This window comes from Polistes dominula, unplaced genomic scaffold (assembly GCF_049000335.1).
Source record: "Polistes dominula isolate Pdom_NZ unplaced genomic scaffold, Pdom_raw_medaka contig_12, whole genome shotgun sequence".
Lineage (NCBI taxonomy): Eukaryota > Metazoa > Arthropoda > Insecta > Hymenoptera > Vespidae > Polistes > Polistes dominula.
The window spans coordinates 3,698,735-3,725,219 of NW_028301116.1; the positions used below are offsets into that span (position 1 = coordinate 3,698,735).

A 26,485-nucleotide genomic window follows, 5' to 3' on the forward strand; every position below is an offset into this window, starting at 1 on the left:
TATCCTATCAACGAAATAATTTCTAACGACATTGTATATTCTCTTTAAAATCGCATTAATTAATAATTAATAAATAATGATATCCTATTTCATAATAATAATCAAACATCAACGTCAAATTACATTTTTTATTATACATCACCCTAATATTTTATTATGTATCTCAATCGTGTTCATAAGAATACGAATAATTAATTATTTTAATATAATACGAATAAAGGATGAATATATTGAATGATGAAAAAAATAATGGTCACCCGTTAAGTTAAAACGTCGAAGGCGGCACGGTAAGATACACACTATGTGTGGTTGTGGTGCCGATGCATTAGAGCAACCCGACTCATTACCGCTGCCACAATTAAGGCCCAATTTCGGGGCATAATGGCCGCCAATCTGACCGCACAAAAAGCCCGCGGTTGCTTTCTCTCCTTTCCCCACTCCACCCCTTCCGTGTGTTGTACCTCTCTCTTTCAAAGAGTAGAGAGAAACCATGGTTGCCTGCCTAATAACCCAGCGAATTCACGGATCGGTTCGATCGGTCCACAACACCATTGGAATCCTAGTTTTCATCTAAATACATCCAGAAAATAAATAAAAAAAAAAAAGAGAATAACAAAAAATTGAACGACAAGAAAAAAAATTTCTTAACTTTCTCTGAAAGAAAATATTCAATATTTAATTTTGTTTTATTGTGATAAATATTAAAGATTATATTAAATATAAAATTGATGTATATGTATTGATGTGTGTGTGTATGTATGTGTGAAACGAGTTTATTCCTTATTTTAAAATGGTAAAAGAAAATCTATAAATCTAAAGCTCTCTCGATATATTTCCGACGATTGTTCAAACGTAGTTCACTCTCGCTTTAATATCCTAGCGAAAGATCGCGTTTAGCACCGTTTATGGGGGATCCTAATGAGTCGAGTTTAGATACGAAACGATAAATTCTATTCGACGAGTACCGTTCTTTCTCTCTCTATCTGTATCTCTCTCTTTCTATATATATATAATACATAATACCTATGTATAATGTACGTACACGAAGCTATTCATTTCTATCGCGATGTTAAAACCTGTAAACGATGCTTGGGAAGAAATACAAGAACGAGAATGTTCAGTTTCTCTAGCTCCCACGTTTAAATCTTTCCTCATATAATTAAACCGATGTACCCTAAACCTAAAATAGATGTTTTCTTCAAATAATCGAGAAACACGTTTGTTGTTACACCTTACATTAAAATATGTCCAACAGTTAATATCAAACACAGTATATATATATATATATATATATATACAACGTGTTATACGTAAAATAAATTCAAGCAACGCAAATGGTTAATAACGACGACACGTGGTATTCAAATCTTTCCCCTTTTTTACCATATACATAGTTCAAATTTGGTCAAATTTAAAAACCCACAGGATTACTATCTATATATACACACACATATCTCGTGTGCGAAAATTTTTCGCGATTTAACGAAACGCGAAAAATTTCGATGGCTGTGAAATAAAATAAAATAAAATAAAATAAAATAAAATAAAATAAAATAAAATAAAATAAAATAAAATAAAATAAAATAAAATAAAATAAAATAAAATAAAATAAAATCAAAAAAAAAAGTATACAAAAATTCAGTATAATAATTCGCCCCGCGTAGGAGAATTCCTATCCGGGAAATTCATCGGAGATGATTCGCAAATCGAACGAATCGAAACATGCACCCTATATCTGACATCTCCCAAAACGAAATATTCGAAAACTCGACAATACGTGTTAGAGAAGTTGAAGCTTTGCCACCCACCCCCACCCCACCAACCACCCCCTTCCTCCTCGCATGTGGATACTCTCTTTCTCTTTGGCACCCTGTAAAGCTTGCGGCGAGGGTAAAGAGGAGATGGGGGTGGGGGGAGTAGGGTCGCGTCGCGACGTGGCCGTGGATCGGACAATGGTCGACAATGGGATCGCATTCGATTTTTGCATGCCAATTTCGCGCCCTGCATTGTACCGTAGACAATGCGCCAATAATTACGCTAAACGGCGACCATTCATACGCCCATTCGGTCGGATTCAAACCGCCTTTCCGTATCCATTATCGTTCTCTCCCGACGGCGCAAATAATCGTTCGATGTTCCCCCCTCTCTTTCTCTCTCAATTCTGACGAGAGAGAGAGGGAGAGGGAATATATATACCTACACTTTTTCGAAAGCCCGTATACGTGTATGTGTGTATATACATGTGTGAATGTACGAGCACAGGTGACGTTACGATGATAATCGCCGATCATCGGTTTTCCTCCTCCCCTTCCCTTCTCTTCCCTTCCACTTCCACTTCTGCTTCTTCTGTAAATTTTATTTTTGCATTTTTTTTTGTGTTCCTTGTCTGTGGTTGATTCATTTATTATTTATTATTTCTTTCGCAAGGTGATATTTTAGTATCGTATTATTAAAAATTTGTGTCGTCGCATTAAAAAGCTCGGATGCATTTAATTCTCAGAACGTTGAATAAATTTTTCAGAGTGTGTTGTGTATTTAATAGTTTTTTTTTACGTAAGCTGTGAATATTTTTGTCTCTTATATGAAATTGAAATTGTATCGATTGATAACGTCATACAATTTAATATAATTGATCATAATCTTAAATATTATGGTTGTTTGTTTTATAACTCTGATGATTATTTATTTATCGTGAGAAAATATATATGTTATATAATTTAGATCTTTATTTTAAATATATAATGTGTATGATTTTTTTTTTATAGCGTATAATAAATTTATTTTTATGAAATTAAAAATAATACGAGATGCGATACGATATAAATAATATTTTATCGTTTGATTTTTTTTTCTTTTCTTTTTTTTTTATTATTTAAATTAATTGCCCGAACATCTTATTTTCTATAAAATTAAAATTGTATGATAATGTGAAAAGATCTCTTTTGTAGAAATATCATTTTTCCATTTCATTCGATCTATTTTATTGTATTAACGACGTTGTACACGCGATAGCAAAACGATACCAATTCATAACGAGATAAAATAAAAATGAAAAAAAAAAGAAAAAAAAGAACGTAGAGAAGAAACTCCCGCGTCCTATCTTCATATCTCTTTTTACTATCAAAAGATGTCCTCCACTTTTCAACCTGTATATATATTTTCCGATAAAGAATATACCCTCCTACCTCTATCGATAAAAATTCTTTCAAAGAGTAGAGTAAGATTCCTCTCTTTCTCAAGGATAAAAAAAGAGAAAAAAAATAAAAAAAATAAAAAAAGAAAAGAAAAGGAAACTACAAATTGCATTAGAACACAAATTGCGATTTAAGTGTACACCGGTCATAATAACGAGAAGGTTGAATTTCCATCAGGTATAAAAAAAAAGAAAAAAACTTATGAACGAAACATTTCTACTACTCAGATGCAAAGTATCTTTCCCTGAGTTTAAAGATAAAAAAGGAAACAGTCATAAAATAGAAATAACAAAATAATAAAAAGGAAGAAGAGATAAACAAAAAGAAGAAAAAAAGAAAAATAGTTAAAAGTAGAAAGGTGAACGCGGGGTGCTCCGACAAATCGGATTTCCTTTCGTTAGAGACGTTCTACTCGAGCCTCCTATTCCTTTGCCTACACCAACTTCACCTCTCCCTATTCCTTCACCTTCTTCTTTTTCCCCCCCTCCTGTCCTTCGTCGATTCATCGCATCTCGTTAGACATGTCGTATTGCGTAGAAAAAACGAAAGCACGAATAAGGATTCTCTCTTGGAAGTTCAGAGAGAGAGAGAGAGAGAGAGAGAGAGAGAGAGAGATGGGACCCTGTATTAAAAGAGAGGGAAGGACTAGGTCAAAGCGAACAAGAAAGAGAGAAAGAGAGAGAGCGAAAAAGAAAGAGAACGATATGTAGAGGTGTGAGCTATGGTGCAGGGCTAACCAGTCGTTTATTATGCATCGAAATGCCAGCAACGATGCCACACGAGTGGACAGGACGTTGTAAACGTTCCGCAAAAATGAAGTAACGGCTGATACTTTTCTCTCTCTCTCTCTCTCTCTCTCTCTCTCTCTCTCTCACTTTTATATGTATATATACATGCATATGTTGTATATGTGTATATATATTTTCTCGTTTGAGTGATTCCCCGTCGCTCCAGGGTACTCTCTCCTCCTCTTTTCACTCTCCTCTTCTTCTTCTTCTTCTGATTCTATATCACCTTATTTCAAGATTCGAAAGAGAAACTAACATCAAGAAGATTAAGAAAGATAGGCATAGTTTCTTCTTACTCATTCATTCTTTTTCACTATATTTCTTTCTCTATTTTTTTTTTCTTATGTTTTCTCATGGGGATATATTTATCGATCCGAATATTTCATTAACAAGCTATGAAGAAGAAAATAACTCTTACAATTAGTTACTTCTCGAATTTCCGAAACTAATGGAAAATGGAAACATTAATTATTTTTTTAAATAGAAATAAGTGGAATGTGAATCTTTCTTTCTCTTCTCTTCATTCTTCTCTTTTTTTTTTTATATTCTATTTTTATTTTTTTTTTTTTTTTTATTTTGAAAGGATAAAAATGTTGACATCTTTGTCTTCGTCTTTTCGGAAAAGATGAAAGAAGTAAGCCTAATGTAAGATGAAACTTTTTTTTTTGAATAAAATTTTAGACGTTTTCTCTTTTCTATTTATTTTACCCCTGGTCATTTGTTTCTAACCTAAATAAAATTTTGTTGTTTTTAATTAACACTAAAGTTATCCACATTTTATGTTATTTATATAAATCAAATGATCATTCTTTTATTACTTGGAATTTTATTCGTGGGATTCGTGGCAAAATTGGATCATTGAACTGACCTAAAAAAAAAACTTAGATATTTTACTTTCCAGAAGTCCTTTATATTATTTTCTTACGAATATCTTTTTTATTTTTTTTGGATCAAGTGTTAAACATTAAGAATATCATTTTCACTTCAAATGTAAGACAAATCATTCGATTGATATTTATATATTTAATATTAATTACATTATATCCCTATTTTCATTCTTATTGTATGAAATAAAAATTAAAATCTTAAATAGTATTAATTATGTAAATTATAATAGACATATACTTCAACAACAGTATAGTTGAATAAAACTTAAGGCTAATCACACATACGACTAACGAGAAGAGGATTCTAATCGAGACGATGTTTGTTACAAATAGGCGTGTCGAGCTACTACACCGGTAATTACATTGTGTACCGTCAAGTCAAATAAACATATTCAGTGTGTCGATACTATAGTATAACAATTTAGAAACACTGTGTGTTGATTAATCTCATCTATTAACTAAACTTACCGTACACAAATTTAAATCGATGAACAGGAAACCTTATTTTGTCCATTAAACACTCCCCATGTCACACTTTTCACCGACAACTGTAACAAACACAAACAAAATACATAAATTTAAGCTGTAATCAATAAAAATAAAAATTAAGCATTTATGATTGGTTAATAATTACTGACAAAATTTGGAATAATTAATTTTCAATTAAATATTAAATATTATTTTATTTTATTCATTTAAAAAAATATTTCATATTATTAATCTAAATAAATTTATTTAATTTGAATAAATTAACTAAATAATTTATTTAATATTAAATTTAAATTTTTATTTATATTTTGGTTGATTAATAAGTAATATTCGAATTATTATTATATAATTAAATTATTATAATTTAATTATATAATATAATATATATAATTTTAAATTATTATTATTATAATCGAATTATTTCATTAATATCCTAACATTACGTAATCAAACTAACATTATTGAAAACACCCTCATTTACATTATTATTAAATAAATTCAATAAAATATTAATTAAACCACTTAATCAATATCCTATAAAAAAATAATTCAAATATTATATATTAATCAACCACAGTATAAACAATATTAAATAAAAATTCGATGTCACTGTAGAGTTAAAGAAAAAAAAATTTGATTAGGAATATAGATAAACATATATATGCATTAGTATGTTATAATAGTATTAAATACTAATACTAATACTAGTAGTAGTGGTAGTAGTAGTTTCTATGTTCAAGAGCTTGCGTCCGGTTCATCGGTCGTAATCTCTCGGCAACGACGAAAGAACAGAGTTATAACGCGTCACGAAGTAACGAGAACACGATCCTTGATTACGCCAAGCGGCGTAGCTGTAAGGAGATGCTCGGCCAGGATCTAATTACCTTCGTGGCTTCTTCGATAAAAACGATATTAATTTCTCTCGGTTTATCGGGCGTGGGACGACCAAGAAGGAACGCCTCTCAATCTTTCTTTCTCTCTCTTTCTCTCACTCATTCACTCACTTTTTCCCTCTTTCTCTCACCTTGTTTGTGTATGAAAGAAGAAGAGAGAAGATACGTTCGACACACCCGATATAATTCCAGGTACATGCGTACCGGTAATTCAAGAGTGATGCTTGCTTCTCTCTCTCTCTCTCTCTCTCTCTCTCTTTCTTTTTGTTTGTGTGTATATATATATGTGTGTATGATGCGAGTCAGATGAGCGGATTTCTATAATTAGTACGGACGGGAGAATTTTTATTTTCGTTTAAACTTGAACGTCCTTGTCTTGGCAGCCTGAATTCGAACTAAAGAACAAACTCACTCACAGATCTATCTATCTATTCATCTTTCTTTTCTTCTCTCTTTTTCTCCCTCTTATTCTCTCCTCCCAACTTCCCTTTTTTTATTTTTTATTTTGCATACGGTGTAGCTTTAGATAATAATTATTATCGTGTCGGATTTATTTTTTTCACCTACCATTGTCCTTGTCTTTTCATTTCGTCACTATCTCTCTCTCTCTCTTTCCTTCTTCGTTTTTTTCTTTAGTTCTTTCTATCTATCTTTTCAGTAAATTGTTTAAAAAAAAAAAAGGAGTAGCAGCCGCGATCACTAATTCTTCGATGACGGGACGGTTTTAAAAAAAAAGTATAAATGTATGTATAAATATATTTAAAAAAAAAGGAGAAATAGAGTTTATAAATAAAATCTCGGTCGATGCTAAAACTTCAACATCGTTTACGATCACCTGATTTTCTTTTGCATCTTTTATTAGCGAGAATAATATGCTAAGAATCGTTTAGAAATTTGATCGTATTTGCTTAATCTCAAATCTCAATTAGTTTGTTACGAATTTTTGTTTATTTCTGTTATAAATAAAAATTTGTATCTTTAAATTTTCTTTATATATATATTGGGTTGACAACTAAGTAATTAAAAATTTTTCGAAGGAAGGAAAATGATTTGTGAAATCCGCAATTACTTACTTGTTAAACCAATACATGTTGGGTTCCATTTGTCAAATGGAAATAATTTAGGGTATCAAAAATTAAAATTAAAATTATTCACACACATACGAGGATAAATTAAACAATTTTCAGATTTGCCACATGAAAAGAAACATGAAATTTTTCTCAAAATAAATAAACATTACAATTTTTATAAATACCAGTCTCGAAACTTTTCAATTCATTCGAATTGGTAGCAAAATTTCTAAAGTAGTTACATTCCTAAATAAAAATCCTAACGTTTTGGCATTCGTTAGTAATGAAACGTAATCGTGGATCGATTTTAGTTTTCCACAGAGGGGTTTTGCAGTGAAATCGCATATAAGATGCCAGACGCGCAATTCTTAGAAAAATAATTCCACGGGATATAAGTTAAAAGGCACATCGTCGTGTGTTTGAAGCTCAAATAAAAATAAGAAAGTAACGAAAAGAGATAGAGATAGAAAGAGAAGAAATTAAGTAGTAGTAGTAATAGTAGTAGCAACAGTAGTAGTAGCAATAGTAGTAGTGTAGTAGTAGTAGTAGTAGTAGTACACTTCGTGGAAGAGTAATAGTCAAAAGCAATATCTTGGAATGTGCGACCACGTCCGCTTTAGTTAATTAGAAGCAGAATAGAACGGGCTCCGCTCGGTCGAAAGTAAGAATCGCAGATTCTTCTTCTTCTCCTACCATTTTCTATCTCTCTATCTCCTTCCCACCCTCCCATTTTCTCTCTTTCTCTCTCTTGTTCATTCGTCGTACTCGTGCAAGAGGTTCAGTCGCTCTTCCCTGTGTTTGTTTAATCAGACGCGAAGCTCGGTCTTCATTACTCGTGCTAATTTATCTGCCCTGTCCTCCGTCTCTCTTTTCTTTTTTTCTTTCTCTCTCTCTCTCTCTCTCTCTCTCTCTCTCTCTCTCTCTCTCTCTATCTTATTCTCTTACTCAGCGTGCAACAACCCAGAAAGCTTTCCGGTGACGTAACATAAATTCTGAATCTCAACGTTCGTTTTCTTCGTGTTCGTTGATTCGTTGCTTCTTAACGAAATTGTACCACCCCCCACTCACTAAAAAAAAAAAAAAGAAACGAAAAAAATATAAATGTCAGAAGATCGAATAGACTTTTTTGCACGTAAGGTGTATATATATATGTATATATTGAAAGGCTTGAAAAATACGTCATTGCGATAAACGCCTACTTCGTGAAATCCAATTCGACGACTATTTCAGATTTTCTTCGTTCAATATTACTGTCCGTAGAAAAAGCTTTTAAAATCTGATTCACGTACTTAAATTCGTAAAAGAAAAACAACACAAGCATATGCATATACACATCTTTTCTCATTTGCACATGTACGTGTCTATATATCTTATCTTTATATATAAAAATTCATGGTCACATTCTTTTGGTTTCCAATGAAGTTCGAAACTACCGATATTAATGAAATTTTTTTGTAGTTTGTGTTATTTTTTTCAACAAAGTATGATTATGTTGTATTTTTTATTGCTAATTTCAGGATTTAATATTTAGAGGTTATCTGGGTCTTTAAGTACTGTAAGATTTCAATCGATGGCGCTGTATTACAATTTTGTATTGTTAATATTCATACAATGAGAGAATGCGAGTGGTAAATATAATACGTCGATTCTAAAAACGAACTATAACGTCTGGATGAAAAAAAATGTTAGACTACTTCGATTCGTTGGAATCGTTGGCGACTTGCCGAAGAGAAATTGGTGAGACTTTTACCCCCTTCCTATTTCTATCTTATACACTAAATTGTATATACCTATATATATATCTGTGTGTATGTGTGTGAGAAAAAGAGACAAAGAGAGCCGGTGGATATCAGGGCTTTTGGATATCGACGGCAATATTCGTTAAGTCCTACTAAGACCCTGTATGCGATGTAGTTCGTTCATTCGAATTGCCAAGTTACCTTTCTTCGTCTATCTTTCATTCTCCTTTCCTTTCTTCTTCATCTTCATCTCCATCTTCATCTTCAGCTTCTTCATCTTCATCTTCTTCTTCTTTCTCGGTTGTTCTATTTATCCTTTTTGAAAGACTTTTCTTTTCTTCTTCTTCTCCTTCTTCTTCTTCTGAACCCTTGGTAAACGGACATAGCACACCATCTATGCCAAAGAAGGATCAAGCGTGTCAATAAGGTGTTTGTTTAATTTCAGGATTCGGTCGCTTGGTGTCTTGCAGCTCAGAGGATCCGATTCTTTCGATTCGATTCGATCTTGCGAATTTCTTTCCCCTTAATCTACCCCAACATCGAAAATGTTTATACGTGTGTGTGTATGTTGGTTGGTGGGTAAGAAAATAGATTGAATTGACGAATAGTATTGGGGTTTGTAAGGATAGTTTTTACGATTAATTTTAGAAATTTAATTTAGTTGATTTTTTTTTATTATATTGTATATAACAAACAGGTATTTTTTGTTTGTTTAAACCTCGTACGAATTTTTCGGCAGCTTTATACTTATATGTTGGATTTTTTTTTGTGAAGTTTTGACCGATTTTTGGGGGAAAATCATTTAACGTGTTAGTTATCGACGGATGATTAATAGGTGGCACACAGGTAGTTTTCATTGGAAAATACAGTCAGTTTAAAAATAGACTAGTGGTCAATCTCACAAATTATCGATCGATCGATTGGAAATTGTGTTTCCTTAAATCTTACCATATTCAACTTTTGCTTTTTATTTCTTTGACATTTTGTTTGTTTTTTATTTTTTATATTGTTATTTATATCATTAATAATAATCATTGTGTGATAGCTTGCGAAAAAAATTTATACATAATTTTGATGTATATATATTATTATATATTATTTTATATAAATAATTTATAATTATAATTACATATATAATAATATATATATATTAATATTAAATATATAATATTAAATATAAAATATTTATATTTTTAAATTAAATCTATTAATATTTATTAATATTTTACTTTTTTATTATTAATTTCTTATTATATTATTTTATAAATATTATTTTAATAAATATATTAAATATTATTTATTTATTAAAATAATATTTATTATACAGAAAATATTCAAATTCAAATTGACGAGTATTCTTTATACATTCATTTAATTCACTTCCGTAAAATAATAAAATATAAATCGTTACTAAATTTCCGGTCAATTTAATTTATGATAATTGAATTGCTTAAATAAAAAAAAAAGAAGTCAAACCGATTTAGAAAACTAACGTTCATTGTGCAAAAACCTTCCGAAACAATTTAATATTTTATTCTTCAACAGTTTATACCGTACTGGTCCTCATAATGGTCGTCGCCATTTTATATTTATGCATCGTCAAGGATTTTAAAATATACATTTATAATGTCCATATTTGTATTTAATTTCGACGATACCAAATGCACAAAATTGTATCTCGTTGTAAAATGATGTAAAATGGATGCTAAATCGTTTCCAAAAATTGTAATGTGACTGACAGATTTAACGAGTATAAGAGTGGGAGTAAAAAAAGAAGAAGAGAGTGAGAGAGTGAGAGGGGTAAATATGGCTTTCATAAAACGACCTTCAAACTTGGCATCTTTAATCGCTCTCGAACGAGATCCTGAAGAATATTTTCTGTCCTTTTTATTTCTTTTTTTCCTAAAGGGACACAAACGTTCTTACGTTGGCTGCCGCGTTTTACCTTATTTACTTTCTTACTTATATATATATATATGTGTATGTATATGTATATGTGTAGTACCTACGTATGGACACGAAACGTAATTTATTTAAACGAGCCTTTACCTTCCATTATGCAATGCACGATGACGTACGCGACGAGTCTTGAATATCGTTCGAGTCATCGCGATTACGAGGAAAGCATTTAACGTCATTTCAGTCAATTCCCATGCACATATAAATAAAGTGCTATGGAATCGGCTGTCCGCAAGCTTCTCTAACAATTCTACTACCCAGGATGGAAAGAAGCTACCAAAGGAGAAACCGACGAACAATTACGTAAAAAAAGAAGAAAAAAAACCAAATAAGAAGAAAAAAGGACTACATCTTTCTTATTCTCCGATTTATACGTGCAAAATAACTAAATAAAGGAACCAAATCAAATAAACCCTTGGACACCCATATGTGTGTATGTGCCTGTTATTATTAATTTTCTTTATAAACGAGTAAGTGAAATATTATCGATAATTTATTTTCACGCGTAATGTTGTACTTCTATCTTTTGTGTTTTGTTCTAATTAAAAAATATTAATCTTGTTTAATAGATTTTCAATATTTATATTTTAATCTGTGAAAAGATTTTAAAGGGACAAATATAATAAATTTACAAATCATCTTAAATCCAAATAAAAAATACAGTTTTTAAACATAAAATATATAAACATATTTTTAAAAAATATATAAAAAAAGATTTTAAAGGGCCAAATATAATAAATTTACAAATCATCTTAAATCCAAATAAAAAATACGGTTTTTAAACATAAAATATATAAACATACGTTTATCCAAGAAATCTCTCATTTTAGTATAATCAAAAATAAAAATTTAAAATTATAAAATTCCTCACCCTTACAATTATAAATAAAAAAAAAAACCCTATATTTTATCATTAACATTGACCAATACAATTCGTTAAAAGATTAACACTGAATATAATTCGCAGTATACCCTAAATCCCAAATAGGATAAAAAGATTCATTCTAACACTAAGAACAAACGTATACACGTACATACATGATTTAAATCAGTACTATATAATCTCGATAGAATGTGATCCAATGGACGTCCGTCAACGTACCCAAATACAATCGGATTTTAAATCGTGTCCGTAGTTGAATCCTGCGAGAATGAATTCACCACGTACTACTCTCTCATTCTCTTTCTCTTTCTTTTAACGTTAGGTAAGGGTAATGCGGGTCGTTGTTATTGCAATGCTTTGAGCTAACGGCCTCGAAGGTCATTGTTCAGAAAAGGAGCTTTGGGGTGGGGGAGGTGGGTACGAAGGGTTTTCGAGCAATGACCAGTTTCTGGGTGCATGAGAACCGAGACTGAAACAAAAGCTAGCAAACCTGTTGGAAACAATCGAACGAACACACGTAGAGAGAGAGAGAGAGAGAGAGAAATATAGAAAGAGAGAGAGTGAGAGATAGAAAGCGGGACTCACCCCTAAAATATAGGAAAGGGAGAGAGAGCTTACCGTAGCTCGGGGGGATGAACAGTTGGGTGACTTTTTTTCGGTAGACTAAAGAACGATAGAGATAGAGAGAGAAAGAGAGAAAGAAGGAAGGAAGAGCTATTGTGTAACACTGGCGACATGTGTGCCTTCGTGTCGTCGCGATGAGATCTCGGACGATCATCATTGTCCCAATATAGTATACGTTAGGTATTGTCTATGCTTTTGATGACGAAACAAAAAGGAATATCCGTTATACCGGTATCTCAACTAACACACTTTCACGCGTTCAACTTACTCAAAAAAAAAAAAAAAATAAAATGAATAAAGAAAGTGATGAGGAAGAGGAAGACGAAGTATTAGAGGTATCTTTGGAAAAAGGGACTCGAAGAATATGATTCGTCTCATCAACTTTATCCCTGCTTACGGGATTTGCATAGTCGCCTTTCCTTCTTACCCAAAAGAGTGAGAGAGAGAGAGAGAGAGAGAGAGAGAAGAGAGAGAGAGAGAGAAATATCTCTCAGACTTATCTCGAGATAGTCCGAGTCGTCTTCTCATCGGAAGGTTTCTACAGTCCGAGCGTGTGAAAAGGAACCGTCTCAATCGTAACACCCTGCCGGGTCAGCACGATAGAAATCCGTGAAAATCGAAGCCCAATGTAAGAAAGACAGAAAAAGATATATATATAAGTATATATAATATATTATATGTACGTATATATAAGTTGACGATTTCATCGTATCAATATAGGATATTAGAAGATATTAGTTAATTTTCTTCAACGGTTATCTTTTTTCTCGTAGCAATATAGAACATGTTCTGATACTCAGTCACTCGTTAGTTAGCTCCAAGAGAATTTTCCATCCCTAAGCTCGAGAAGGATCCTTCCTTTCTTTCTTTCTTCCTTCGTGGTTGAAACGAAGAGAAAGAGAAAGAGAGAGATAAGTGAGGGAGTGGGAGAGTAAAGGGGAATGTTCGAGGGTAACTAAGATGCTAGTGGTGGTAATGGTAGACTAGAAGGAAGAAGAGAAAGAGGTAGGATGGGGTATAGGGGGTGTAAGGGGTGAGGTAGTAGAGGATGAAGAAAAAGAATAAGAAAAGAGGTAGAAGTAGAAGAAGAAAGAGAAAGAAAGCAGGGGTTGTTCGGCCGAAGCTCCTTACTTAGGGGGTGGCGAGTCTGTTCTTAATTAACGCTCGCCTCTTTTGCTGCACATCCCCTCGCCACCGTCCTCCCGTAATGAGCCTCCTTGCGCCGCACCCGACCACATATGTGAATGTTAGTGTGTGTGTATATATATTATATATATATAAGAATAAGAAAGATAAAGATAGGGAATAGAAACGTGTACATGTGTGCATGTGTGTGTGTGTGTGTGTGTGTGTGTGTGTGTGTGTGTGTGTGTGTGTGTGTGTGTGTGTGTGTGTGTGTGTGTGTGTGTGTGTGACCTAGATGAGACGCGCCCCCGTCTAGCTAATTCTTTTCTTCCACGCTGACCACTAAAGTAAGTAAGTAGATAGCTGTGTACGAGTTTCGATGGTAGTTGTGGACACTCGCGCGCGCGAAAGACAGAGAGACGTAATGAGAGAGAGAAGAGAGAGAGAAAGAGAGTCGCCTTGGAGAAGATGCCCCGCCATTTCCTACCGTCAACGTTCTAAGACTATAGTATATTATTCCACGTTTATTTCAACGAAACCTTGCCGACTAATTTGGTAAGTACGTTTTAACGAAATTACTTGTTTTACCTAACTCTGATAAAAATGTATTATTATATATTTCTTACCTTTTTTTTATTTTTTATTTTGTTTTTATTTTATATTTGTAAATTATGAGAGACTATTTATAATGCATAAGTTTAATAATTTTTTATCTTAACATTTAACACAACTAATAGGATCAAATAATCTACCGATTGTAAGACATCACTACTTTAGTTCGCAAAAGACCTGAAAATTAAGCCGAACTAAAAACAAAATTGTAACGTGGTATCTTAAACAGTGTTAGTCTCTACAAAAACTTATAACTTTTGAATGAGGTATCTGTTAAATTTTAATAACAATAAAGTTATATTACCTACAACACGTGAAACAAGAAAATCAATAAAAACCCCATTGCTATCTAATACATACATGCGTAATCATAAATGCAATAAATATATCCAAAAAATTTCATTTGGTTTATATTTGATTCATATTGGAAGGAAAATGTTATACGAGTATGTCGAGAAAACGGTGAAATTTTGTTCGTCGGTTTCGCACGAAATGGGAAAAAAAAGAAAAAAAATAAGGCCCATTCTTTGGTCACATCCTGGGTAGGTCCCAAGTCCAAGTATATACGTAGACCCTCCTCCCTTTTCCTTTTTTTTTCTCCTAGCGAAAGAAATACTTCTTTCCTAGCGGATAACAGCAATTAAGGATGGCCCGTTAATAGATACGATTGTGATTAATTATCGGATTTAATGACCAGCTTGGTTGTACTTGTAAATATATAGAAAAGAGAGACGCTCAGGTGGTTACACCGTAAAAATTAGAGACCATGATTCCTTATCCACCTCCTCATCCTCCTCCTCCTCCTCCTTCTCATTTTCTTTTTTTTCCTTCCTTCTCTTCGTCTCTCTGTGTCGCCAATGTGAGCGCGTGCACGCCTACCACCTCCTCCCCTTCCCCTCCTCTTCCTCCTCCTCGTCATCCTCATCCTCAAATGCCACGAAGAAACGGCCCTGTCACACTTCGCTGATCTTTTAACCGGCAATCAGGCAGGACTGTGGGACCGGCCAGTCTTCGTATTGTAACGAACCAAAGAGGTTTGTATCGTTCGTTCATGTTATTCACCGAGGGAACCACTTTTCAACGTTATTCGTTTTAATCTACTTGCAATTTATATAAATCACTATTGTTTTTTATTTTATTTTTTTGTTAGATATTCATTTAATTTTTTGTTTGCGGAATTTCATAACATCTCAGCCCCTTACCTGACGAATATTGTGTGCACTTACTTAGTAAACCATTTTTAATTAATTTAAGAATTATTTATTTATTATTATAATTTTTAATTAATTTAATAAAGAACTAAAGAAAAATATAATTATATATTTTTAAGAAAAAATAAATTAATAATTAAATTTTTGCGTAATTTCCAAACATCTCAGCCCTACCTTACATATCTGAAAAATATTGTGTACACTTACTTAGTAAACTATTTTTAATTGATTAAACTATTATTTATTTATTTATTAGAATTTCTTAAATTAATCTAATGAAGAACTAAAGAAAAATATAATTATATATTGTTAAGAAAAAATAAATTAATAATTAAAATAAGCGAATATACTTTGTTGTTGATTAATTTGTTCAATGTAACAAATTGTACTATGTAATATTATAAATAAATATGGGATTGATACTCGAAGAAACGTTTCTAATTTCATTCCTAACACGGCATGCGTCCAAAGTAAAAAGAATAAGAGAATTAAAGAGAGAAATGTGATACGAGAAATGGAGACTTCACGCTTCGATTATCTTTCCTCGTTTTGATAGGAGCGTCTGGGAGAAAAAGAGGAAAATAAAAAGAGAAAGAAAGAGAGAATAAAATATATATATATAATGTAATGCGTTTGGCACGGGGAGAAGCCGATTAAATAACCGTTTTGCCGGAGCCGCATTTTGTGTTTCTTCGTCGTGACGAAAGATCTTATAAATATATATATATATATATATATATATATATATATACATAAATACATATACAGATACATTTAACCATAACTCTTAAAGTTTCTTTAAGCACGATCTTCTGTTCTTACATTAAATCGCGATAATAATCGATTGAAAGAAATTCTTCCTAGTTCTCTCCGTGACTGACACTTTAAACATACACTTTGATTTCATTTCTTATTTCAATGTGAAAGAAAATAATAGAGATTACATAAAGGTCAATACTTGAACTTTTAGAACTTTAATTCTAATTTTTATATGAATGTATTCATGTATCTAATTATTAAAAGAAATATATATATATTAATCATTATAATGTTATAGATTAACTATAAAAAGTTTCTCATAAGTTCATTGAAATCAACAGTTATTAAGTTTTCAATGGTTTAAAACAATAACTTTTTTATAATAGTACATGTTAAATATTTTCCTAATAATCTTTTTGTATTAACAATTATTTGAGAGAGCAAAACAGCTAATTAAATACATTGTATTAATTTTTAATTATATTTTGTATCCAATAATAACGCATTTTAATTATCTGATTTATAAGATACTCGATGTAACGTATATATTAAAATTAATATAATTAATAATAACTCCCATATAGATAATAGAATTAATGGAATGAATTATTATTGAAAATAAATATGAAATATTAAATTATTTATTTAAAATAAAAATAAACCCATATATTATAATTAATATAATTCAATATATTTTCTATAAAAATTTGTATCAACACATTTATATTCTCGTTAAAATAAAGACGACAATAAAAATAATAAAAAATAATTACCGAAATAAAAATAATAATGATAGCATGAAAAGTCATTGGTGGCCCTAAATGAATAAGGGAAGTAAAAAGAAACTAACGTAACTTAGGGAAAACGGTAATGCAGTTATACGGTAACTGCGGACTACCTTCTTCGATTCTTTTGCTTAGCATCAAAGGCCGACACTCGTTGATCGAAATATCGATTGGTTCGTACGATAATTACCTCTGCTGCATTAGGAGGGGGTCGAGGTTACCCCCTGCCCTTTACCAGACGAGACCCGCGTACTTCTATTAGACTAAGCCCTGTAAGAGGGGTGAGTTAACGCAGCTGCGCCATCGAATCCTTCTCTTCGAGCCCAAACCTCATAATTAATTATTTACTCCTTCATATAATGTATATATATAAAATATACCGGGTGTGCCACTTAACTCAACCATCTAAAATATATTTTATTTATTTTGATATTATTTGTTTGATTTTTAGAATAATCTTGAATTGTTTCTAAATGAAATGCATCTGTAAAGATTGAAATATAATTTCAGTTTAAGGTCGTTATTTTATGAGATATTTAGGTCATCGATAATTCGTGAAATAAAGTCTTACAACATTTTTAAGTCAATTATTGAAAAATGATTAATAAAGCAATATGAAATGATTCATCTAACCTACTTTTTGTTACAGTTGCAGGAAGATTAATGAATTAAATGTAGAATAAATATTCATGATCGTATATATTTATCATAGAAACAAATAATTTCGTATAATATTTGTAACGATACGTTCTAAAAAATAAAATCATTTAAAAGAGGTAAAATTTTTATTTTCCTTCCTTTCTTCGAGAAAGGATTTAATGCTATTGCGAAAAAAGCAAAATCCTCGTACAAAAACAAATCAAAAGCGTGTTATTGATGTTAAAGAAATTTTTTGATATCGAATTAGTTAGCATGTATTATGAACACAATCATTGAATATCGTGTTTGAAGATCATAAGAAATGAAACACCGTTAATTCTTGAATTAGAATCCGTTTGAGAAAAAAGAGAGTGTGAGAGTAGGAACGGGGGGAAAATTCATGTTTCTACGAAATTTGTATTAACCCACGAGAGCACACACGGTGTTGCCCGTGGAAACTTTAAAATTAGAACATGAACGCAAACGCAACGCGTTTCGGATTCGCATATCAGAATGTAGGACCACGCGGTGTTAACTTGCTCTCTCAGCATCACCGAACTGATCTCCACTTACGTTAGATAAAAAGAGAAAGTAAAAGAAAAAGATTACAAAGAAAAATATAAAAGACAAAGACAGAGATAGAATGATAGTGTGTGAGAAAGAGAGAGATAGAAGGATAGATACAAATGGGTATGCGACGACATACAACGGAGAGTCAAACTCATGGTTGTTGGCTCGTCGTGGCAAAATTCGAGACAGTAGAAAACAACGTCGTCGTCGGGAGGCTTTCAAATCTAACTCATTCTATCTCTCTTTCTCTCTCTCTCTCTCTCTCTCTCTCTCTCTTTCTCTCACTTTCTCACTTTTCATCTTATTCGTTCTCACTATACCGTATGTATATCTGTCTTTCTGTTAGAGGAAGAAGCTTTCTCGTGATCCGGGATTGCGCCGGGAACGCGCACCCGCGCATTCGGCTGGCTTCGGTTGGCCGGTGGGTGGGTGGCTGACGACGGGTCGGGTATTTCTGTATCTAATTATAATCCTTGGGTGAGGGAGCGAGGCAATCGCCTAAAATTAGATCATATAGTCTAACCCGGTACCCACCGACGCTCGCTATTTTATATTTCCTCCTTCTCTTCTTCTTCTTCTTCTTCTTCTATCCTATCCTCCACCCTCACCCACCCCAATCCCTCTTCTATCTCTTGCAATCCTTCTTCTTATTCTTATTCTTTGATTTCTTTTTTTCATCATCTCCCACGATCGTTTCTCTTCGCTACTAAACACTCGCGAATCTTGTTTCTCTTTGTATAACATAAAACGATATATTACTAGATACTTACTAGACTGTATTTCCTTTAAATTCGTACATTTGTCAAACGGATAAATAGTTTTTTTTTTTTTTTCATTTTTTTATTAACTCTTAACACTCCAGTGTGCCTTTCAGGCATCATCAATTTTCGACATTCTGCTTCAAATATATCGATGGATCGTTATTGGTAATTATTACGAATCAAAACTTATACTCGTCAGTCATTAATAAGCGTCATTGTAGTATTTTAAATCTGAACCTTAAAATTTTGCAAGTCGAAGTATGATAGTTAATTAAAATTCAAAGCGTTAAGGGTAAATTCGTTTACCTAAGTTTTGGATAAAATCATAATATTGTCTTTGTATGATATTTTATAATCTCTTTCATAAATCTTGTTACTCCTTGTATTAAACAAAACGAGATACTAGATACTTTCATACATTTCATTTAAATTCATGCATTTAATAAACGAATTGATCAATCGTTCACAGTTTTAGTTTTTTCTAATTTTTTAGACTTGTTTACCTATTTTCACTACCCCTTCTTTTTCTTTTTTTTCATTTCTTTTAACGGGTCGTGTAAGGTGCCAAAGAAAGAAGAAAAAGAAATTCGATTGGAAGAAACCTCTAAAGAGAAAGTAGTAAGGAAGGAAGGAAGGAAGGAAGCAAGTTGGAGAGTAACGCGCTTGCAATCCCCTTTCCTACCCCTTTCAACCTCTCCCCTTGCCAACCCCCTTCTGCCGTTCTACTCGAGCCCGTGCCGCGCATACACACCGAGGCTTTAATTTCTTCCTCCTAATGGGCTTTTTCGCTCGAGCTAAAGAGCGAACGCGTGGGATTAAACGGCTCACGATGGATGGTCTCTTTCTCCTCGAAAAAAAAAAGAGGGAGTGATTGTAACAACGCAATATAGAGAAAGAGAGAAAACTAGGATAGAAAGAAAGAAAAAAAGAGAAAAACAGAGAGTGGAAAGAAGATGTGGGGAGGGAGAGGAAGAGAGAGAGAGAGAGAGAGAGAGAAATTGGAAATAGGAAAAAGAAAGAACGAAAAAAAATAATGATCCGTAGTGAAACAATGACAAGACCGACAGCTTGTGATTAGCCGGCATGCAAGAATAATCAGGATAATGATGGGTTTACACCCCCCTTTGGTGGTGGCAAGAAAGGGACGCTAGTTCTAGTCGTATGAGGCAGAGTTGGGAGGGGTACGTTGGGTATATGACGACGCTGACTACGGGACCTAACGGAGAGAAGAGGTAGAGAGGTAGGGGGTTGGAAAAAGGGGGAGGGGGTTAGAGAGGGTGAGAGAAACGACGGTTGCTTGGTTTGTCGGGTTAATTGTCGTCTGGCGTGTCGATGCGAGCGTGTCGATGCGAACCTTCCACCCCTCCGAACTCGGCCACACGCAAATGTCACCGCGAGGCACCGAAAAAACGACAAGTGGAAAGCTCTTACAACTTCCTACCTTTTATTTCCAATCTCTCTTTCTCTTTCTTTCTTTTACTTTTACTTTTTCTCGTTTCTATTCCATTAAAAAGAAAAACAGGAAGAATAAGAATAAGAAGAAGAAAAATATGAAACATTCAACGATAGGGACGATCAAAAGGCTTGCTTCACCGAAATCTTTGGAAAAAAAGAAATTAATGAGAGAATGTTTTTCGTAGAAATATGGAGAAACTTTTTTTCTAACTAGTATACAGCAACCCTCTACCCTCCCCTCATCACCACCCGACCACCGTTGTACCCCCTTGTTGTCATTATTAACTCATAGTTAGCTATGCTCGTTTCATCTTCCCTATTTTATTTCTTTTTTTTGCTTTTTTTGTTTTTCTTTTTTTATTAAGGAATTTTATAGTAGTTGTAGTAGTAGTAGTAGTAGTAGTAGTTGTAGTAGCTCAGAGTACCTTCCGGCCCAAAGGAACGCGTTGCGCAAGAACCAGAGATAAACTCAGTGGTACTAACAGTGCCTAAGGCTACGAATCGTTCCACAGCGATCGTTCAACGAGATTTCTCGCGAACTACGTAGGAGAAGAGAAGGCAATAATTATCCTGCATATACATCATTCATTATTTTACATCAACCACCCCCTCTTTCACCCTAAAACTCCATTCCTCTTTTTCCTCTTCCTCATATTCCAATCGGATTAAAGCATTATTAACGTGAATAACGTTGGTTGGTTACGTTCAATTTTTTGCTTTTCTTCTCTTTAATCGATAATTCATTCTTAATTTTTTGAACCAATAAAAACAAAACACATAATAATAATTATTATTCCTCATATATAGGTCTAACAGAAAGTTCTGTCCATTTTGACAAACACCGGTTCAATTTTTCGTCTCTAGGGATAAAACATTTTAAATGCAATATACAAATTGTCATCACACTATGATAAGAAATAAAATAAAAAACCAATATATATATAATTCTCGTAATGTTATCATTTGCACCCTTAACTCACGTTCGAATTGAATTAAGAATTGTTTTTCTTTTTTTTATTCTCACGCAAACTTACTATAAATTTGTTTCAATATAATGACAATAATTTGTCCCTATCATTAATAATCCCTTCTTCCTTCCTACCTTATCATACTCCTTATCATTAGAATCGCATTAAATATTAAAAAAAAAAGAAGAGAAACAAAACATTGTTAACCTGTTTGTTTTTTATTCTTCTTTTATTTTTAAATATTTTTTTTTTATTCGCAGATTCCCGTGTACTCTTTTTGTCGATCCGTTTGATTTATATCTTATCTTGAAACTAACTTTCGATTTCTTGAAAGATATCGAGAAGTTATTGAGATCGCGAGAAAGATCGAAGACGATGACGATGACGATGACGATGACGATGAAAAGAAAGAGGAGAAGGAGGAAGAGGAGGAGGAGGACATTGACGAGGATCGTCGAACATGCGGATAATAATCGTTGATTGGCGTCGATCGAAAGTTGTTCCGTGGGTTTTATGGGAAAATCGGTCGACGCGTGACGATCGCTCGCGGAGATCGACGCGCACCTTCTACGTGACTTCGATCCTTGATCGTGAGTAAAGTAAGAAGAGAAAGAAAGAGAGGGAAAGATGTTGAAAGAGAAATAAGGTAAAATATAAGAATGAGAGAAAGAGATACACCGAGGAAATGCTGTAACGAGAGCGTAATTCGTCCCTCGTTCTCTGACATAAAACAAGGACAACGAAAACAAAACAAAAATAAAAAGAAGAAGAAGAATGCAAGCCGACTATAGTTATGCGATACTACTCTCTCGAAGATATTTTCATTCCCGGACTTTCGACTACTCTCCAAAATGACCTAAAGGAAATTATGTTACATAACCAGATATCTAATTGTACCGATGAAAAAGAAACTTATGTCGTCCGATCTGTTGGTTGCACATAATCATAAATGATTCAACTTTTTAATTAAATAATTATCAAACTGAATTATAATTACAAGTACACATGAGAAAACGTGACTCATACGAAACGATTTAACGTGAATACGTTATTTGATTTTCCAAGGATTACCAAAGGACGATTCACATAGATCTATTTTGGAAAACGAAATGTAAGTTAAAGGGAGCAAGTAGTAAAAAATGGTTGGTAAAAGTGAAGTGCAGTGGGGTTGAAGTTGGATTGGTATGAAAGAGGTGGGGAAGGAAATCGAGATCAGGACGTAAAGCTCGGTACTTCGAAGCTACACAGCAGCCTTAGAGAATTTCGAATTTCTCGAAGGCGACCATGCTCTAGGCCATAAGAACATCGTTAAGATTATATTTAGGCATCGTAAAAGAAAATATGCGTCCGTCGGAGCCAAGTCGCTCATTACGTGAGACAGCATTAACGCGAGCGTGTAGCCAGAAAGACTTTTCAGCATCGTATATACACCCATGTCAAAATACTTATATATATAAATACACAAATATATATACACAAACCACATACGTATACACAAATATGTATACATGATAAATATATATATATATATATTCAAGTAATATTTGTATATATATTTGTTTATATACATACACGCAAACATATGTGGAGGCAGAAAGAGAAAGAGAGAGATAAATAGATAGATACATACATAAGTATAGCGAATGATCTGCGCAGTAAATCGGTACGTCCGCGTTGAAAATTTTCTTACAATTAACGACGCGCGTCCGCCTTCGAGACAAAGTTTATGCTTTCTCGCTCGTAACTCGACTGACCCAGCGCGCGAAATAATTTCGGTAGACGGAATTAGACGAGACGAGTGAGAAGCCGTTAATTACGCGACTCGGATATTTCGAGTTTCGATAGAATGGTAAAAGACGATAAGAAAAGAGAGAGAGAGAGAGAGAGGATAAGTAGTCGAAGCGCAAAACAAAACATCATTCTACTAATGTAAGATTTTCTAGGTCATCCTCATACCCGTTTCACTAATGGACGCATACGATTTCATCGAAACTCTCGCAACTTTATAGCTTATCAAGATTATCCATAAAAGAAAGTTATAAGTATGAAACTTTCGTTCATCTTTGAAAACTCGAAAACAAACCTTAATCGAATAATAAGATAATCAAATAATTCATTATACAAAGTTAGAAAAATGAGACTAGTTAATAAACATCGTAGAACAGAAAACTTTAATAAGACTCATTACTTCCTACGAGAACAAGAAAAGAAATAAATCAAAATAAGAATAAGGAAGATAATGAGGATGAGGATGACGATGAATAAGAGGAGTAGGAGGAGGAGGAGGAGGAGAAAGAAGAAAAGCGTATAGAAATGCAGAGTTTCGTTGAAAGGACGAAGGGGTTGGTCAGGGAAAATCGCGAAAAGGGCGGGTCGTTGCGAGTTAGGCGGCGGTGGGCTTAGTGATGAGGGTAGGCGGCGAGAGAGGGCTTTCGGTAAAGAGGGGGTGGAGTAGGGCCGGCGAAAACGCGGTATGCAAAGCAGTCGGTGGCGGCGGCGAATTTAAACGGTCCTGCGCAGAACGAATGGCCTCACCTCGTGGTGGCTACGAGAGGAGTAAGTACACCACCTCCTCCAATAAGTCGGACGTCCCTCTTCTCTCCTCCCTCCTAACCCCTTTCTGCCCCTCTTGTCGCACGTACTAATACGTACAAAATGATACACACGTATACACGCATACAAATAGAAATTTTCTATCTCTTATGTAGGAATACATGTAACACACACACACACACACACACACATACATATAAGGCATGCTTCCGAATGAGTGAGAGAGTGAGGATAAAATTGGAGGGGGGAGGAATATATGTCTGTCTCAGTCAGTCAAACAAGCAACACAGGCTCCCTCTCTCCTATGTCTCACCTAACCGTTGAGAAGCTCTTTCCTCGTCTCCCATTCGTCTCACCACCGTTGTGGCGCACGTGCACGTTGCACCGGGATCGCCGTCGCATTCACGAGGCTTCTTCCACCACTTCCTCCCTCCCTAAGAGAGAGTTCTTCTCGTTCTCTACACTTGACGAAGCTCCTCCGATTGAACGAATCTCTCCTTCCTCTCTTCTTCTTTTTCTTTTTTTTTTTTGCTCCGATTCACTTCGCGACTTCCTTTTTTTTTCTTTTGTTATCGAAACTCTCGAACAATTACTACTGCTAAACATCCCTTTCTAAAAACCTCCCCCTTCTGTTATATATATATATCTCTCTCTCTCTTTCTCAAACATACACGCGCACATACACACGCACGTCGTTCACTTTCTATATAAAATAAAGAATTAAAAGGTCAAAATTATATCCTACCTAATTATCTTTAATTTTTTCTTCTTGTTTTATTTTTCTTTTTTTGTTTTTCCTATTTAATCCTTTCTTTAATCTCTATCTTTCTCTTTCTATTTGCTTGACAGTAGAACGTGCACATTTGCACGTGTAGTACACCTCTCTATTAGCGTAAGAATAAGATAACAAAAAGATAGAAATAGTCAGAATAAGAGAGATAGATAGAGATAGAGAAAAATAAAACGAGAGAGAAAGAGAGAGAGAGAGAGAGAGATTATAGTAGACGCAAGGCGTCAGGTGGTGTGTGCACGGCGTTTACCACCCGCGTTCGAGTAAAATGGCTGCTCTCTCGCCGCTCCGGCGCGCCTGAGCTTACTGGCTTGCCTCCCTTCGTTTGGCTCTCCTCGCAGCAAACATACACGAGAGAAACAAACGTATGTGTATGTGTGTGTGTGTGTGTTAGTAACTCTAATGCACGCTCAACACACACCCACCCACATATATACATGCATATACACATATACGTACTAGCAATCCAAAACGAGAAGAGGAGACTAGTACGGGCGTGCGCGCGCGGGCGCGCGTGCTCAAAGGCATACGCGCATGTACACCCGTAGCCACGAACGAAACGACGACGACCGACGCCAAAGACGCCGAGGAAGAAGAAGACGACTATGACGGCGACGACGACGTCGACGACGACGAGGACGCCGACGGCTACTCGCGAACACGTCCGATGTAACACACGCGTCTCTAGTGGAAAACTGTATGTGTGTGTGTGTGTATACGATATAGTGTAGGCGCCTAGCATACGCGCCCCCGCCACCCAAAGCGCGCCAGAGACATAACAGCTGAGCTCAAGAATTCTACTTTATACTCTCTTTCTATCTTCTTTTACCTTTTCTTTTTCTTTTTCTTTTTCTTTTTCTTTTTCTTTTTCTTTTCTTTTTCTTTTCTTTTTCTTTTTCTTTTTCTTTTCTTTTCTTTTCTTTTCTTTTCTTTTTTCTTGCGTTTAGGGTCTTTTTTTCTTTCTTATTTTGTTGATACCATTCTGTAATTAAATGCGATTTAGAATTAGAAATTACTTAAGTTTTTTTGTTTAGTATGCGTGTATGTATGTGTGTTTATTTTAATTAGGGTTGATTATTATTTATTTATATGTATTAATAGCATATATGGATGTAACTAATTATTTAAATAAATTTTATTAAAATTGATGATATGTACATATGTCAATTAAAACTTACATATAATTGTGTACCAGGTATTTTGTATTTATTTCTTTTAATATTTTTACCTTACAAAAATTTTATTACACAATGTCTATTGTATATATATTTAAAATAACGTCTGATAAAAAATTAATTTAACAGGAAAATTACAATAACCAAATTGAATCGAAGAACAAAGGTAAACTAGTATCGTTAGTAACGAGAGAAAAAAAATTAGTTGGAACCAGTGATGCAGTTGAAGAAAATGCTGCATTATACTGAACTTGCCATTTAAAAAAAAGAAACAAGAAAATATTTTTCCCATTCATTAACGCATAAAAATCAAAAACTCTCAACGCATCCAATATTTATCGAATAATTAAACAAATGGACCAATTTCAATTTCCAAAGAGTTCTCAATGGTTATTAGGTATCCTTCTTTCCAAGCTCATTCCACGAATGATCGGAGTTGCTCGTTAAAATAATTGGCCCGGGCTCGCAAAGTTTGCTCGGTCAAATACTCTCTCTCTCTCTCTCTCTTCTTTCTATAAACGAATTCCAAGAAAAAAAAATTTATGACAGTCTTATA

At 33.7% G+C, this 26,485-nt stretch overlaps 1 long non-coding RNA gene across 2 annotated transcripts; it reads right to left on the bottom strand.

The window, feature by feature from the left end:
* LOC149031067 (uncharacterized) lies at window positions 1-25,207 on the bottom strand. 2 transcript variants are annotated; one of them, XR_016178100.1, is made up of 3 exons: window positions 24,278-25,207; window positions 5,338-5,417; window positions 1-570 (listed from the first exon to the last, which is right to left on the bottom strand). It is a non-coding gene; the product is annotated as an uncharacterized LOC149031067 (long non-coding RNA). The 2 variants fall into 2 exon arrangements; XR_016178101.1 differs by lacking the exon at window positions 1-570 and adding an exon at window positions 1,286-2,346.
* Window positions 25,208-26,485: the final 1,278 nt, after the last annotated feature.